The sequence below is a fragment of the Dromiciops gliroides genome, chromosome 6 (genome assembly GCF_019393635.1).
Source record: "Dromiciops gliroides isolate mDroGli1 chromosome 6, mDroGli1.pri, whole genome shotgun sequence".
Lineage (NCBI taxonomy): Eukaryota > Metazoa > Chordata > Mammalia > Microbiotheria > Microbiotheriidae > Dromiciops > Dromiciops gliroides.
The window spans coordinates 115966972-115979442 of record NC_057866.1 but is presented as its reverse complement, the minus strand read 5'-3'; the positions used below and the strand labels follow the sequence as shown (position 1 = coordinate 115979442).

Sequence of the window (12471 nt, the reverse complement as noted above, 5' to 3'; positions counted from 1 at the left end):
TAGTCAGAACAAAGTATAAACATTTCCCCCAACGCTTCAATGACATCATCTCACTATACCACTTCAGTTTGGGGCCAGAGGGAGTGAGTAGGCTCCAAATTTATCTCCATTCCTATGTGGCATTGGTCCCATTCAGTTGCCATCCAAAGGTAGTTTCACTGCTAGCTTCTATTTGACTTTAGTCTTGGTTCCATACTCCTTGGAGCTTCAGTGCTGGGCTAGCTGCAACACCTAGACTGGATTCCTGGATTCTCAGGTCCTCATTGCTCACACTCCTGGTGCAGTTTGGAGACCCCACTGCTTGTACCTAGAATGGAAAAGGATCAATAAAGGGTAATGACCTAAGCCCAATTCTCAGGGGCCATCTGGCATCTGGGGAAGAAGACCTTATAGCCTTTCTCTTTACACTATGGTTCTCTCACTCAAAACCATGAGAGAAATTATCTCAAAACTCCTAGATGGGAGCCCATTTGTATTATAGCTAAAATGAACTACTGTTTTCACTTGGAATTCCACAATAACAGGTAGTATATAATTCATTCATAGATTGATAGATGGACATAGAGATAGATAGATAGATAGATAGATAGATAGATAGATAGATAGATAGATGAATGGATGGATAGATTGTTGATGACTGATTGATAGATGATAGACTGATTTATGGATAGAAAGACAGATATATGTATATATATATATGTGTGTGTGTGTGTGTGTGTGTGTGTGTGTGTAACTAGATAGACTAAGAGTCTTAACTAGGGTAAGGTGCACATAGCATTTTCTCTGGACACCAAAATTTGGAGAGAGCTAAAAGTACTACACTCCTTTAGAGCTTATTACCTAGTTAGAAAGAATACTTAGGTAAAACCCGTGAATTCCTCTCTATCTCCACCTTGGCTCCTCTCCCCCAGGTTGTGGCCTCCTGGAGGAATTTGCCCAAAGGCAAATTGTCCCTTCCATCTACTCCCACAACTGAATTTTTCTTTAAAAGTTTATTTGGGGGGCAGCTGGATAGTGCAGTGGTAAAGCACCGGCCCTGGATTCAGGAGTACCTGAGTTCAAATCTGGCCTCAGACACTTGACACTTACTAGCTGTGTGACCCTGGGCAAGTCACTTAACCCTCATTGCCCTGCAAAAAAAAAAAATTTATTTGGGGGGGCAGCTAGGTGGCACAGTGGATAAAGCACCAGCCCTGGATTCAGGAGGACCCAAGTTCAAAGCCGGCCTCAGATACTTACACTTACTAACTGTGTGACCCTCGGCAAGTCACTTAACTCCCATTGCCTCTCCAAAAAAAAAAAGAAAAGAAAAGAAAAGAAAAGAAAAGAAAATTTTTTTTAAAGTTTATTTGAGGAAATATTATCCTGTCCTAGGTTTCAGACTTGCTGCTTATAATGCTGAAAAGATAAAGATATATAGATGATACAACCAACATTTACAGGATCTGTGGTTTCATGGGCAGATAGGTGGTATAGTAGATAGAGTGCTGAGCCTTGAGTCAGGAAGATTTCTCTTTCTGAGTTCAAATCTGGTCTCAGACATTTAATAGTTGCGTGACCCTGCGCAAGTCACTTGACCCTATTTGCCTCAGTTTCCTCATTTGCAAAATGAGCCAGAGAAAGAACTGGCAAACCACTCCTGTATCTTTGCTGGACCCAAATGGGGTCACAAAAGTCAGATACAATTAAAAATGACTCAACAACAAAAACATGGTTTCATCCAACTGGGTACCCCCTTCCCAGCCCCATTTTAATAGTACACACAAGCTGCTACAGCAAAACGGGAAAAAGTAATTACCTAATGGACAGTCCCTTAGTAATGAGCCTCTCTGAAGTTAACAAAGCTGATACTCAGGAGACCAACACAAAAATCTGTGATCAGATCCAAACCTTTCCAGCTGAGTAAGCCCTGACCTTCCAGAGATATCACTTAAAGAATCCACAGTCCACCTCAATGGCACAAAGAAGCTTTAGAGGGAAAGGCCAGTGAGAGGAGGCCTTCAGCAGACAGGCAGGTCCTCTGGACCCAGGAGGATATGGATCAGGATTCAAGTAAGAGCAGCTACCTCAAAGACCCCAGTCACCTGACAAGAGTGCAGCCTTGACAAATATGCAGAGTGTTGTGTCTCACAGTAGGAATTACCAAAGAAGCTAAAAAGAGAACCCTGCACTGCATAATCTCTAACCTCAGGGGACAACAAAAACAGAGAATTGCTGTGTCAATCTCATTTCCTTGTTAGGCTCATTATCATAAGTGCAGGCCTTTGGATTTGAATGCCACACTTCAATAACATTTACCCATCAACTGCTTCTGAAATATTGAGTTCCACAGTCGGGTTTGGTTTTTGTGTTGTTGGTTTTTGGTTTGTTTTTTTTTTTTTTACTTTTGATCTTTACTATTTTGCTCATTTATCCATAAACATGAGCTACCAAGCCAAGTTTAAATTAAATGGCTAAGGTTAAAACCTGAGGGCATCAACATGTGCCTAGCCTGGCAACAGAGGTCAGAATTCTCTGTAGTCGCAGTGTTTACTAAACACCTACATCCCTGCAATGCTTAAGAAAAATCTCCCTCTATTCCTGATGCCACCAAATATAGGAATATTTGCTCATAATCTATATCTTGGTTTGTCATTTTGATAACAGTTTCTTAATCCTCTAATTGCCTTCAGAAAGGGAAAAGATATATCCTAGAATCTCATTTGATCAAACATAAGACTCATTGTGAACCCATAAGTCACTATATAAATGTGAGCTACATGAAACTCATAAAACATTGGAATTGGAAGGGACCTCAGAGATTATTCTACTTAGCTCCTTTATTTTACAATTGTTCTTCCTTCATTCTCAAAGGGAATCAGTGACATCATGAGGGTGATATCTTGATTTGCACATGAATTGGATTTAAATGAAGGGAAATCTGAGGGAGGACCAGAGAGAAGAATGACTTGCCAATGGTCACATGGCTATTGCAGATAAGTAGTATTCAGTCCAGATCTCCTGACCCTAAATTCAACATACTGCACACTATGCCCATGTTTTTACTAAAATGAAATGTAGTTTAAAAAAATCAACTTCAAATATTCAAGATCAAGGAGGCATGACTAGGTAACCTTTAGTATTGTTCTACACAAGTTACCAATGTTATAGAATGTAAAATCCCCGATTATTTATTTTTTGGTTTTGTATCCTTAGTATCTGGCATATGGTAGGTATTTAATAAGTGTTTATTGAATTAATTAATTAGTTAGTTAACATGACTGCCAAAGAAGAGAATTTCAAATTAGGATGCATTAAATGAAATTTATCAACTACAGAAGAGAGGAGTTGATAGTCCCCACTGTACTGTATACTGGTCGGACCACATTTTTTATATTGTATTCGGTTCTGGGCTCCACAATTTAGAAAAGGCTTTGATAAACAAGAGGAGCTATAATTCAAGAGTATCACAAAGCAAGATTACTAGGAATACCCAAAGATGGAGACTGAGGACAGCGTTTATATGGGGTAACAGAACAAAGGGAGTTATGAGACTGCCCTTATGTTAAGTAAGTTTCTCAAAGAGAAACTATTTCACTTTAAATAGAAACTACTTCATGTAAATTAATCTTTTTACATAATAACCTAAAGTCCAGGAAGTAAGTTTGGGAATCTTTGGGAGGAGATGGTTTGTTTGGGGGTGATTCATAAAACAAATCAAGAGTCTGGAATTGACAAACATTGGCCAGACCTAGGAGATTCATTGGCCTGGGAATGGGGAAGAGGTGAGGATCAGTCGGTTCTCAGAGTAAATTGTAGTTATCACCACTGAGGGCCCTTCCAACTCCAAAATATGTGGATTCTGAAAGGAAGACCTGATTCTCATTGTGAGAATTTTACATGGGTTTCCCCTTCCATGGGAATATTTTCATGTATGATGGCTTCACAAATGACAGTTGTTAAAAAGGAAAAACTACTTGCAGAGTGGTACTTAGCACCACTTAACTAACTTTAGAAGTACCTCATTTAACCAATTTTGGCAACTGAACTGTTTTCTTAAATCAAAAATAGCAAAAAACTTGAGAGTGAGACAGGGATAAAAAGAGACCTTGTTATAAACAAGTGACAGCACTATGTTTGCTGTCCTCTGCCTACTGAAGCATTATTAGTTAGTGATAGCTGACATTTGCACAACACATTCCGTTTACAAAGGGCTGTATATTCATGATCCCGTTTGATCCTTTACAATGCCACTGTGAGATAGAGTGCTATGATTGTTCCCTTTTTATGGATGAGGAAACTGCTACCAAGAAAAGTGAAAGTAATTTATACAAGATCATATATGTGTTTGTGTGTACATGCACATGCGTGTTCATACATACATCCATATACACATGTGTGTATGTGTACATATACATATGCATACACACACACACACACACATACACTGATAACCACAGTTTACTAGGAACTAACTAATCCTCACCTATTCCCCATTCCCAGGCCAATGAATTGCCTGGGGCTAACTAATCTTTGTCAATTCCAGACTCTTGATTGTCTTATGGACCTCCCCAAATAAACTATCACCTCCCAAAGATTCCTCAGCTTTCTCCCTGGACTTTAGGTTATTATGTAAAAGGGTCCATTTACATTAAGTAGTTTCTATTTAGAGTTAAGTAGCTTCTATACTTAACTCAAGGGCAGTCTCATAGCTCCTTTTGTTAAAAGTTCATTTACATTAAGTAGTTAAGTAGTTTCTATACTTAACTCAAGGGCAGTCTCATAGTTCCCTTTGTTAAAAGTTCATTTACATTAAGTAGTTAAGTAGTTTCTATACTTAACTCAAGGGCAGTCTCATAGTTCCCTTTGTTCTGTTACCTCATATAAACCCTGTCCTCAGTCCCCATCTTTGGGTATTCCTAGCAATCTGCTTTGTGATACTCAGAGTTATAGCTCCTTTGCCCCAATTAAAGACTTTATTTCTCCCATATTGATTGTTTCATTAATTTTCAGGTTGACAATACACACACATATGTATATATATACACACAAATATTTGATACCAAGTTTTCTGACTCCAAAGCCAATGTTCATTTTAAAATTTGGTTGTCCTCCGTGTTTGTATCTCATACCCATTAGATTAGCAAAGTTGACCCCCAGAAAAGGAAAATAGCAAACATTGAATAAGTTTGGGGAAAACGGGTATACTAATACACTGTTGGTACTTTATTGGTTCAGCCATTCTGGAAAGAAATTTGGAACTATGCTGTAAAAGTTATTAACTTGTGCATATCCTTTGATCCAGAAAAAACACAAATAGGCCTGTGCTCCAAAAAAAGATCAAGAAAAAAAAATGTGTGTGGGTGTGAAATCATTCTATACATATTTCTATCATTTCTTTGTCTGGATGCAGATAGCATTTTCCCCCATAGTTCCTTTGTAATTAATTTGGGTATTTATAATAGTCAAAATGACTTATTTGCTCAAAGTTGTTCTTAAAACAATATTGCTGGGGGCAGCTAGGTGGCGAAGTGGATAGAGCACTGGCCCTGGAGTCAGGAGTACCTGAGTTCAAATCTGACCTCAGACACTTAACACTTACTAGCTGTGTGACCCTGGGCAAGTCACTTAACCCCAATTGCCTCACTAAAAAAAAAAGAAAAAGAAACAATATTGCTGTTACTGTATACAACGTTCTCTTTATTCTGCTCATTTTGCTCCTCATTATTTCATACATGTGTTTCCATTTTTTTCTAAGACTATCAAGCTCTTCATTTCTTGTACCACAGTAGTATTCCATCACAATCATGTACCACAGCTTGCTCAGCCGTTCCCCAACTGATAGACTTCCCTGCAGTTTCCTGTTCTTTGACAATAACAATTGCAATAATAACAATCAACAATAATAACACTGCAAAAGTGTTTGTCTTTATAATGTTGCTATTGTATAAATTTGAAATACTCAAGAACTTTGATCAAGGTAAGGACCCACAATGATTATTCCAGGAACCCAGTGATAAGTGTGCTACCCATCTCCTGCCACAGAGGTGATGCACTCAAGGAGCAAAATGAGTTATATTTTTTGGACATGGCTAATGTGGGAATTCCTTTTGTTTGACTAAATATATTTGTTACAAGGTTTTCATTTTTTAATCGGGGTGGGGGCAATGGGTGGTAGAAAATAGATTTTTGTTCATTGAAAAGAATAAAGTTGGGGCAGCTAGGTGGCACAGTGGATAGAGCACTGGCCCTGAAGTCAGGAGTACCTGAGTTCAAATCCGGCCTCAGACACTTAACACTAACTAGCTGTGTGACCCTGGGCAAGTCACTTAACCCCAATTGCCTCACTAAAAAAAGAAGAAAAGGAAAAGAAAAGAAAAGAATAAAGTTAATTTTTAAAAAGCAGAATGCTGGGGGCAGCTAGGTGGCACAGTGGATAAAGCATTGGCCCTGGATTCAGGAGGACCTGAGTTCAAATCCTACCTCAGACACTTGACACTTACTAGCTGTGTGACCCTGGGCAAGTCACTTAACCCCCATTGCCCTGCAAAAAAACAAACAAAACAACAAAAAATCAGAATGCTGTGTTATCTATTAGCAAAAAGAATCATGGAGGAAGGAACCTCAGAGGGCACCTAGTCTAACATCCTCATTTTACATATAATGAAACTGAACTGTAGGTAAAGTCTCTTATACTATTTTTCAAAGGTGGAATTTGAACCAAGGTCTTCTGATTCAAGATGGAACTACAAGATGGAGCAAAGATTGGCTTCCAAATATTTCTCAAGTGGGAAGCTGCCAATTCTTATGACACCACCTTGCCTATAGGTGTTCAATAGAGGTTGCATATAATCCAATTCTATAAGGCAGACCAGGTCTGGTGTAATTTGCCTCAAAGTCATTCTACCAGTACCCAACTCAGACTTGCACATAAAATGACATTAAATACTCCTTCCTCACCATCAAAGATAGTTGTTGGGTGTTTGGAACAAATTACAATTCTCTTTGTTTTTTTACCAAGACCCCTTCAATTCTTCAGGAACACAAATATACAAATATGAACTAAGGAAGGAGGAAATAATTGTAAATTCAGTTCTAAATTTCTCAGTTCTCAATTCTCTCCCCACTCTCTCCCTCACTCACTCATTAAGAAAGCAAGAAAAACAAAACCAATTACAAATATGTACAGTCAAGAAAACAAATCACACATTAAACATAGAAAGAAAAAGAAAAAAGGAAGGAAGGAAAAGAAAAGGTTCAACATTCTGTACTCTGAGTCCATCAGACTCTATCTAGAGGTATAGAGCATTTTTCATGGGATTATGGCTGATCATTGTGTTGGTCAGAGTTCCTAAATCTTTCAAAGTTGATTATCTTTATAATATTGCTGTTATTATATAAAATTATTCTTCTGATTCTCCCCTCATCATGTTGTATCAGTTCATACAAGTCTTTCTAGATTTTTGTGAAACCATAGCATTCTTTAATAATTTCTTATAGCATAGTAGTATTCCATCATATTTATATACCATAACTTGTTCAGCCATTCCCCAAATTAATGGGCATCCTCTAAGTTTCCTGTTCTTTGCCACCACAAAAAGAGCTGCTCTAAATATTTTTGTACATATGGGCCCTTTTCCTCTTTATTTGATCTCTTTGGAATATAAACCTAGTATCAGTATTACTCATGTATGTACACTTTTATAGCATCCTTTGGACATAGTTGCAAATTGTTCTCCAGAATGGTTAGACTAGTTCATAGCTCCACCAACAATGCATTAGTTATCTGTTTCCCCTCATCCCCTCCAGCTTTTGTAATTTTTCTTTTTTATTCATCTTAGCCAATCTGATAGGTATGAGGTAATATCTCAGAGTTGTTTTAATTTGCATTTCTCTAATTATTAGTAATTTAGAGTATTTTTCATATGGTTATTAATAAGAGGAAATGCTTATAAGAAAATATCAAGCATGCCCCCAATTTGGCCAACTGCCCTGACCTAGCAACAGTCATATTGGCAGAAAGTCCCACCCTCCTCACTGCCTGTCTTCTGCTACAGAATTAATTCTAATTCCTTATGATGAATCAATGCATGGTCCTCTTTCATCAAGTCTTTATTTTAAAGGAACCAGATCTATATTTTATAAAAAGTGACTCTATAGACCTGCAATCCCAGTTCTTCTCTCCCCATAATCCCTTAATCAAAGGTCCTAGATCTGAGACCTATCAGTTCATGGCAAACAGAAAATTTCTTTCCAAACATCACCCTTCTCTATCTTAAGCCCGGTGATAATTAAGAACTGCTGTCAAATTGTATGTCTGATTACCATCCTCCTTGAGGGAAGGAGAAGGCATTTCAAAATCCTCATAAATTATAGTTTTTAACTTATCTCACTGCAATAAGTACTGTCATCAAACACTGGCCAATGTTACCAGAAACCAGAAGCACATAAGAGTTTATTTAAATAGATTGAAAGTACACCCTCATAGGGTCAAATGTGATGGGTTCCCCCAAGATAATATTATGTAAGTTCCTTATGAGTCCTACCTGTATTTCTGAATCTCCTGGATCCCAAAGAAGCATAGAGTTTCATTTGAAAAAGAAAATAAATAACAACAAAAAAGGTATTATTTTAATCAGTCAATAAATATTTATTAAACACCTACTACATACTAAGCACTGGGGATACAAAAAGAAGCAAAAGACAGTTTCTGTCCTCAAGGAGTTCACCATTGTTCAAGTAATATCATAAATAGAATAGAGCTGTAGAAATTTAGAGCTGAAAGGGACAAACTAGTAAAAATCCTCTCATTTTCCCGATGGTGAAAATGAGGACCAGAAAATGTCAGTGATTTATTCAAGGCCATTCAAAGTAGCAGAGGGGAGATGGAGTTAGCTAGAGTTGGAGGCAGGAAAACGAGTTCAAATTCTGCCTTAGATACTAGCTGTGTGACCTCAGGCAAGTCACCTGACCACCCCAAGCATGTGGAATAATCTGAAAAATGGGCATAAACCTTAGCACTTACCTCCCAGGTTGGTCTTTTGTTTTTGTTTTTGGTGAGGCTCAGAGGATATTATGTGTGGAACTTGCTTTATTAACCTCCAAACAATCTATAAATGTGAACCATTATTGTTTTCATTAATAGTGGTAGGTAGTCCCAACAGCAGCAGTGGTTCAAATTTCTAAAGCACTTGAAAAACTTGGAAAACTGTGAAGGGAAAAACAGGCCTGCAACCTAAACTCTGAAATCAAATGTTGTGTTTTTAGTAACAATGGGGAATTTTCAGGGTCAGGGAAACAATGGTAAGGGAATGTAAAGATGTCAGCTTGTGGGTTCAGAAGGCCTTTTTCTCCCAACAACATTGGACCAGTGTCATTATTCTCATTTTGTAGATGAGGAAACTCAGAATGGTGAAGTATCTTGCCTATAGTAACATAGTTATTAAGTGATGGAACTGGGATTGCAACCCCAGTCTCTCTTGACTGACTTCAATGCCTTTTTCCCTTACATGAATCCCAACACAAAGCTTTCCATCATTGCATTAAGCTGTTATTTGGGTAGGTGTGTGATGTCAGTAAATAAACAAGTCCAGATCAATCCACCAGCCTGAAGAGAAAGCAGGACATTTAAGGGGGGAAAAATCAAAAGCTTTACAAAAGCATCTGATAACCTGTAGGTTTTGACTAAGCACAGAAGTATAGATTATATTCTATTCCATTCCTTTTCCTGGTACCCCTAGAAATATGTGTGACCTGGTTTAGGGAAGGTGCCAAGATAAAAACACTTTTGATGATGGAAAGAGAAAAATTAATGCTTTCACTTTCAGAGACTTAAGTTCAAATTATTGTTTTCACATATCATAGTCTAAATGTGACCCCAGCTCCCTCACCATGGGCCTCTAAAAGCTTCACCCAGGTTCAAGGGACTCTTTGGGTCAACATTTATTCAAAACCACAGCTCAAGAACTCCCATTTGATGCTTTTATCAAAGGGTACTAAATAAGATGAGAAAGAGAGAGACAGAGAGAAATAGAGACAAAGATAGAGACTGACAGATACAAAAAGAGACAGAGAAACAGATACAGGGAGAGACAAAAAGAGAGAGAAATAATAATAGGTGGATGGATGGATGGATGGATGGATGGATGGATGGATGGATGGATGGATGGATGGATGGATGGATGGATGAATAGATGGATAGATGGATAGAGAGAGAGAGAGATAGATAGCATTTATTAAGCATCACGTGCCTGGCACTGTGCTAAGTGACAGGCATACAAACAGATACAAGGAGGCAAGTTAGTGTCTGCCCTTCAGGAGTTTACACTCTCATGACAGAAGACAATACATAAAACAGAGCTAGAAATGAGGGCATTTAATTAACCAAAATAACATGGGGAAATTCTCCTCCCCCCCACCCCGCCCCAGCACATAGGTGCACATAGTCCTATGGATTTCCATGCTACCAACAGGAGACAAAATGATGAAAGCCCATACAACTCACACTTCTCGGACTGTATCTCATTTATATTGCCTCTGCCTCTGAAGTTGCAGTCAGCTACATTCCTGCACAGTTACTGATATCACCTTCCAGGCTACTTTCTCTACTGAACTACCTCCTGCTACTCCTTTCCTGAATTGAACTAGGCAGTAGCTTTCCTGAACTATAATTGCCCTCTGAAGAATTTAGCCTGCTTCAGGGCTTCTTCCACATGGAAGAGCATTCAGAGCTCTTTATGTGCCAGCCCAACGCCTCAGAACTATTCAGTTATTTTTGTGAATCAGCCCCATATCTCATCCAGTCAGTACAGGAAAAGCCCTACTTTCATTCCCTTTAAATGCGAATTCCCTGAGACATGCTTGACATTTGGGTTTGGCTAGGTACATTTACTCCTATCCCCACTGTATCCTTAGCAGCTAGCTCTAAAGCCATGCAGATAACCCTGGAACTTTATTTCCAGGATAATAGTGAAGTAATAAAGTTCAGATCTGGAGGTTTTTGTCATGTTTTCCTGCAGTTCTAAGCAGATAAACCACCTCCTTATATAAAGTGTCTATGTCCCTCCATCCATCCCCCTGTTCCAGATTTATAGAATGTTAGAGCTAGAAGGGACTTGAGTTCAGTCCTTTCATTTTACAGATAAGGAAACTGAGATCCAAAGAGGTGTGTAACTGGTATATAGATCTCAGATTAGAACCCAGGTTTGAGAAACCAGAATTAGGCACAGGTGGAATAAGCTTGTGGGAATCTTTCCCTCGATGAATGGTGTAGGTCCTTGGCATAGGCATCCACCTGATGTGGAGGGATCTCTGGAAAACTTTAGAAACTGTCCCTTCTGAGCTCCTCATACCCCATGAGACACCCTGCAAGCTCCTTTGATCCAAGCTATTGAATTGACCTTGGAAGGATGCCATACTGCAATCAGATTTGAACACCATAGTCTCAAGTGCCAGATCAGAAAGAAGTACCCATCCTAGGTTAAGGGGCACAGTCAGCAGATTCTGGATAAATGGCCTTGTGGTGCAGAAGAGTCAGAGATGGTGGTACGGGAAGCCATGTAGGCAGTGTGATTCGGACACCAGCAACAGAAGTGTGAGCTCAGCATGGACGGCAGTGCAGTCAGTAAATGAAGAGGATCACAGGAAAGGGGGAGTAGAAGAAGGACTCCACATCAGTAGCAGCCTTGCTGCTGGTGGAACCAAGGGACTAGAAGTTTCTATGACTGGTCACACTGGCCACCCAGGTCTTTGGCACCTGGGTAAGGGGCTGGGTTATGGTACAACCCAATTAGGTAAATATGACCCAGCTGCCCCCAGGGGAGTTACCTGAGGCACCAGCCCCTCAAAGAGCAGCTATACTGAAGGAAGGGCTTCCACAGAGCATGCATGTGCTTCTTGGCCCTCTCTTCAGGGATCTGCTCAGACTCAACTGACCAAACCACTGGGCCTAGGAAAGCCACCTTGGAAAGCCTTACTTAATAAATCTGATTTAGGTACTGAATGTTCCATTTGCTTAATAAATCTGATTTGGATGGGGCAGCTAGGTGGCGCAGAGTATAGAGCACCGGCCCTGGAGTCAGGAGTACCTGAGTTCAAATCCAACCTCAGACACTTAACACTTACTAGCTGTGTGACCCTGGGCTTGCCCAGGTCACTTAACCCCAATTAATTTGCCCACTTAACCCCAATTTCCTCACTAAAAAAAAAATCTGATTTGGGTACCAAATGTTTCCACTATCAGAAAACAAAAAGGACACACACACCTCTTCAGATGCCAGGTATTCTAACTCCAAGTGATCCCCCAACTCCATTCTCAAATGCTTTTTTGCTCAATCTGGAAGAAGTGAGGTTTTTTTTTGTTTGTTCACTTGCTTGTTTGTTTGTGGGGCAGAAATTTACTTACAAAGTAACTTGTTGGAGAGGCAGCGTGGGATAATAAAAAGACAGTAGAGAACTGTCCTCAGAATGAGGAAGACCTAGGTCAAGTCCCTC

General features: G+C 39.3%; 1 long non-coding RNA gene across 1 annotated transcript; it reads right to left on the bottom strand.

The window, feature by feature from the left end:
* Window positions 1-258: 258 nt before the first annotated feature.
* On the bottom strand, window positions 259-9089 carry LOC122732981. The gene is made up of 3 exons (XR_006353664.1): window positions 9005-9089; window positions 8526-8542; window positions 259-307 (listed from the first exon to the last, which is right to left on the bottom strand). It is a non-coding gene; the product is annotated as an uncharacterized LOC122732981 (long non-coding RNA).
* Window positions 9090-12471: the final 3382 nt, after the last annotated feature.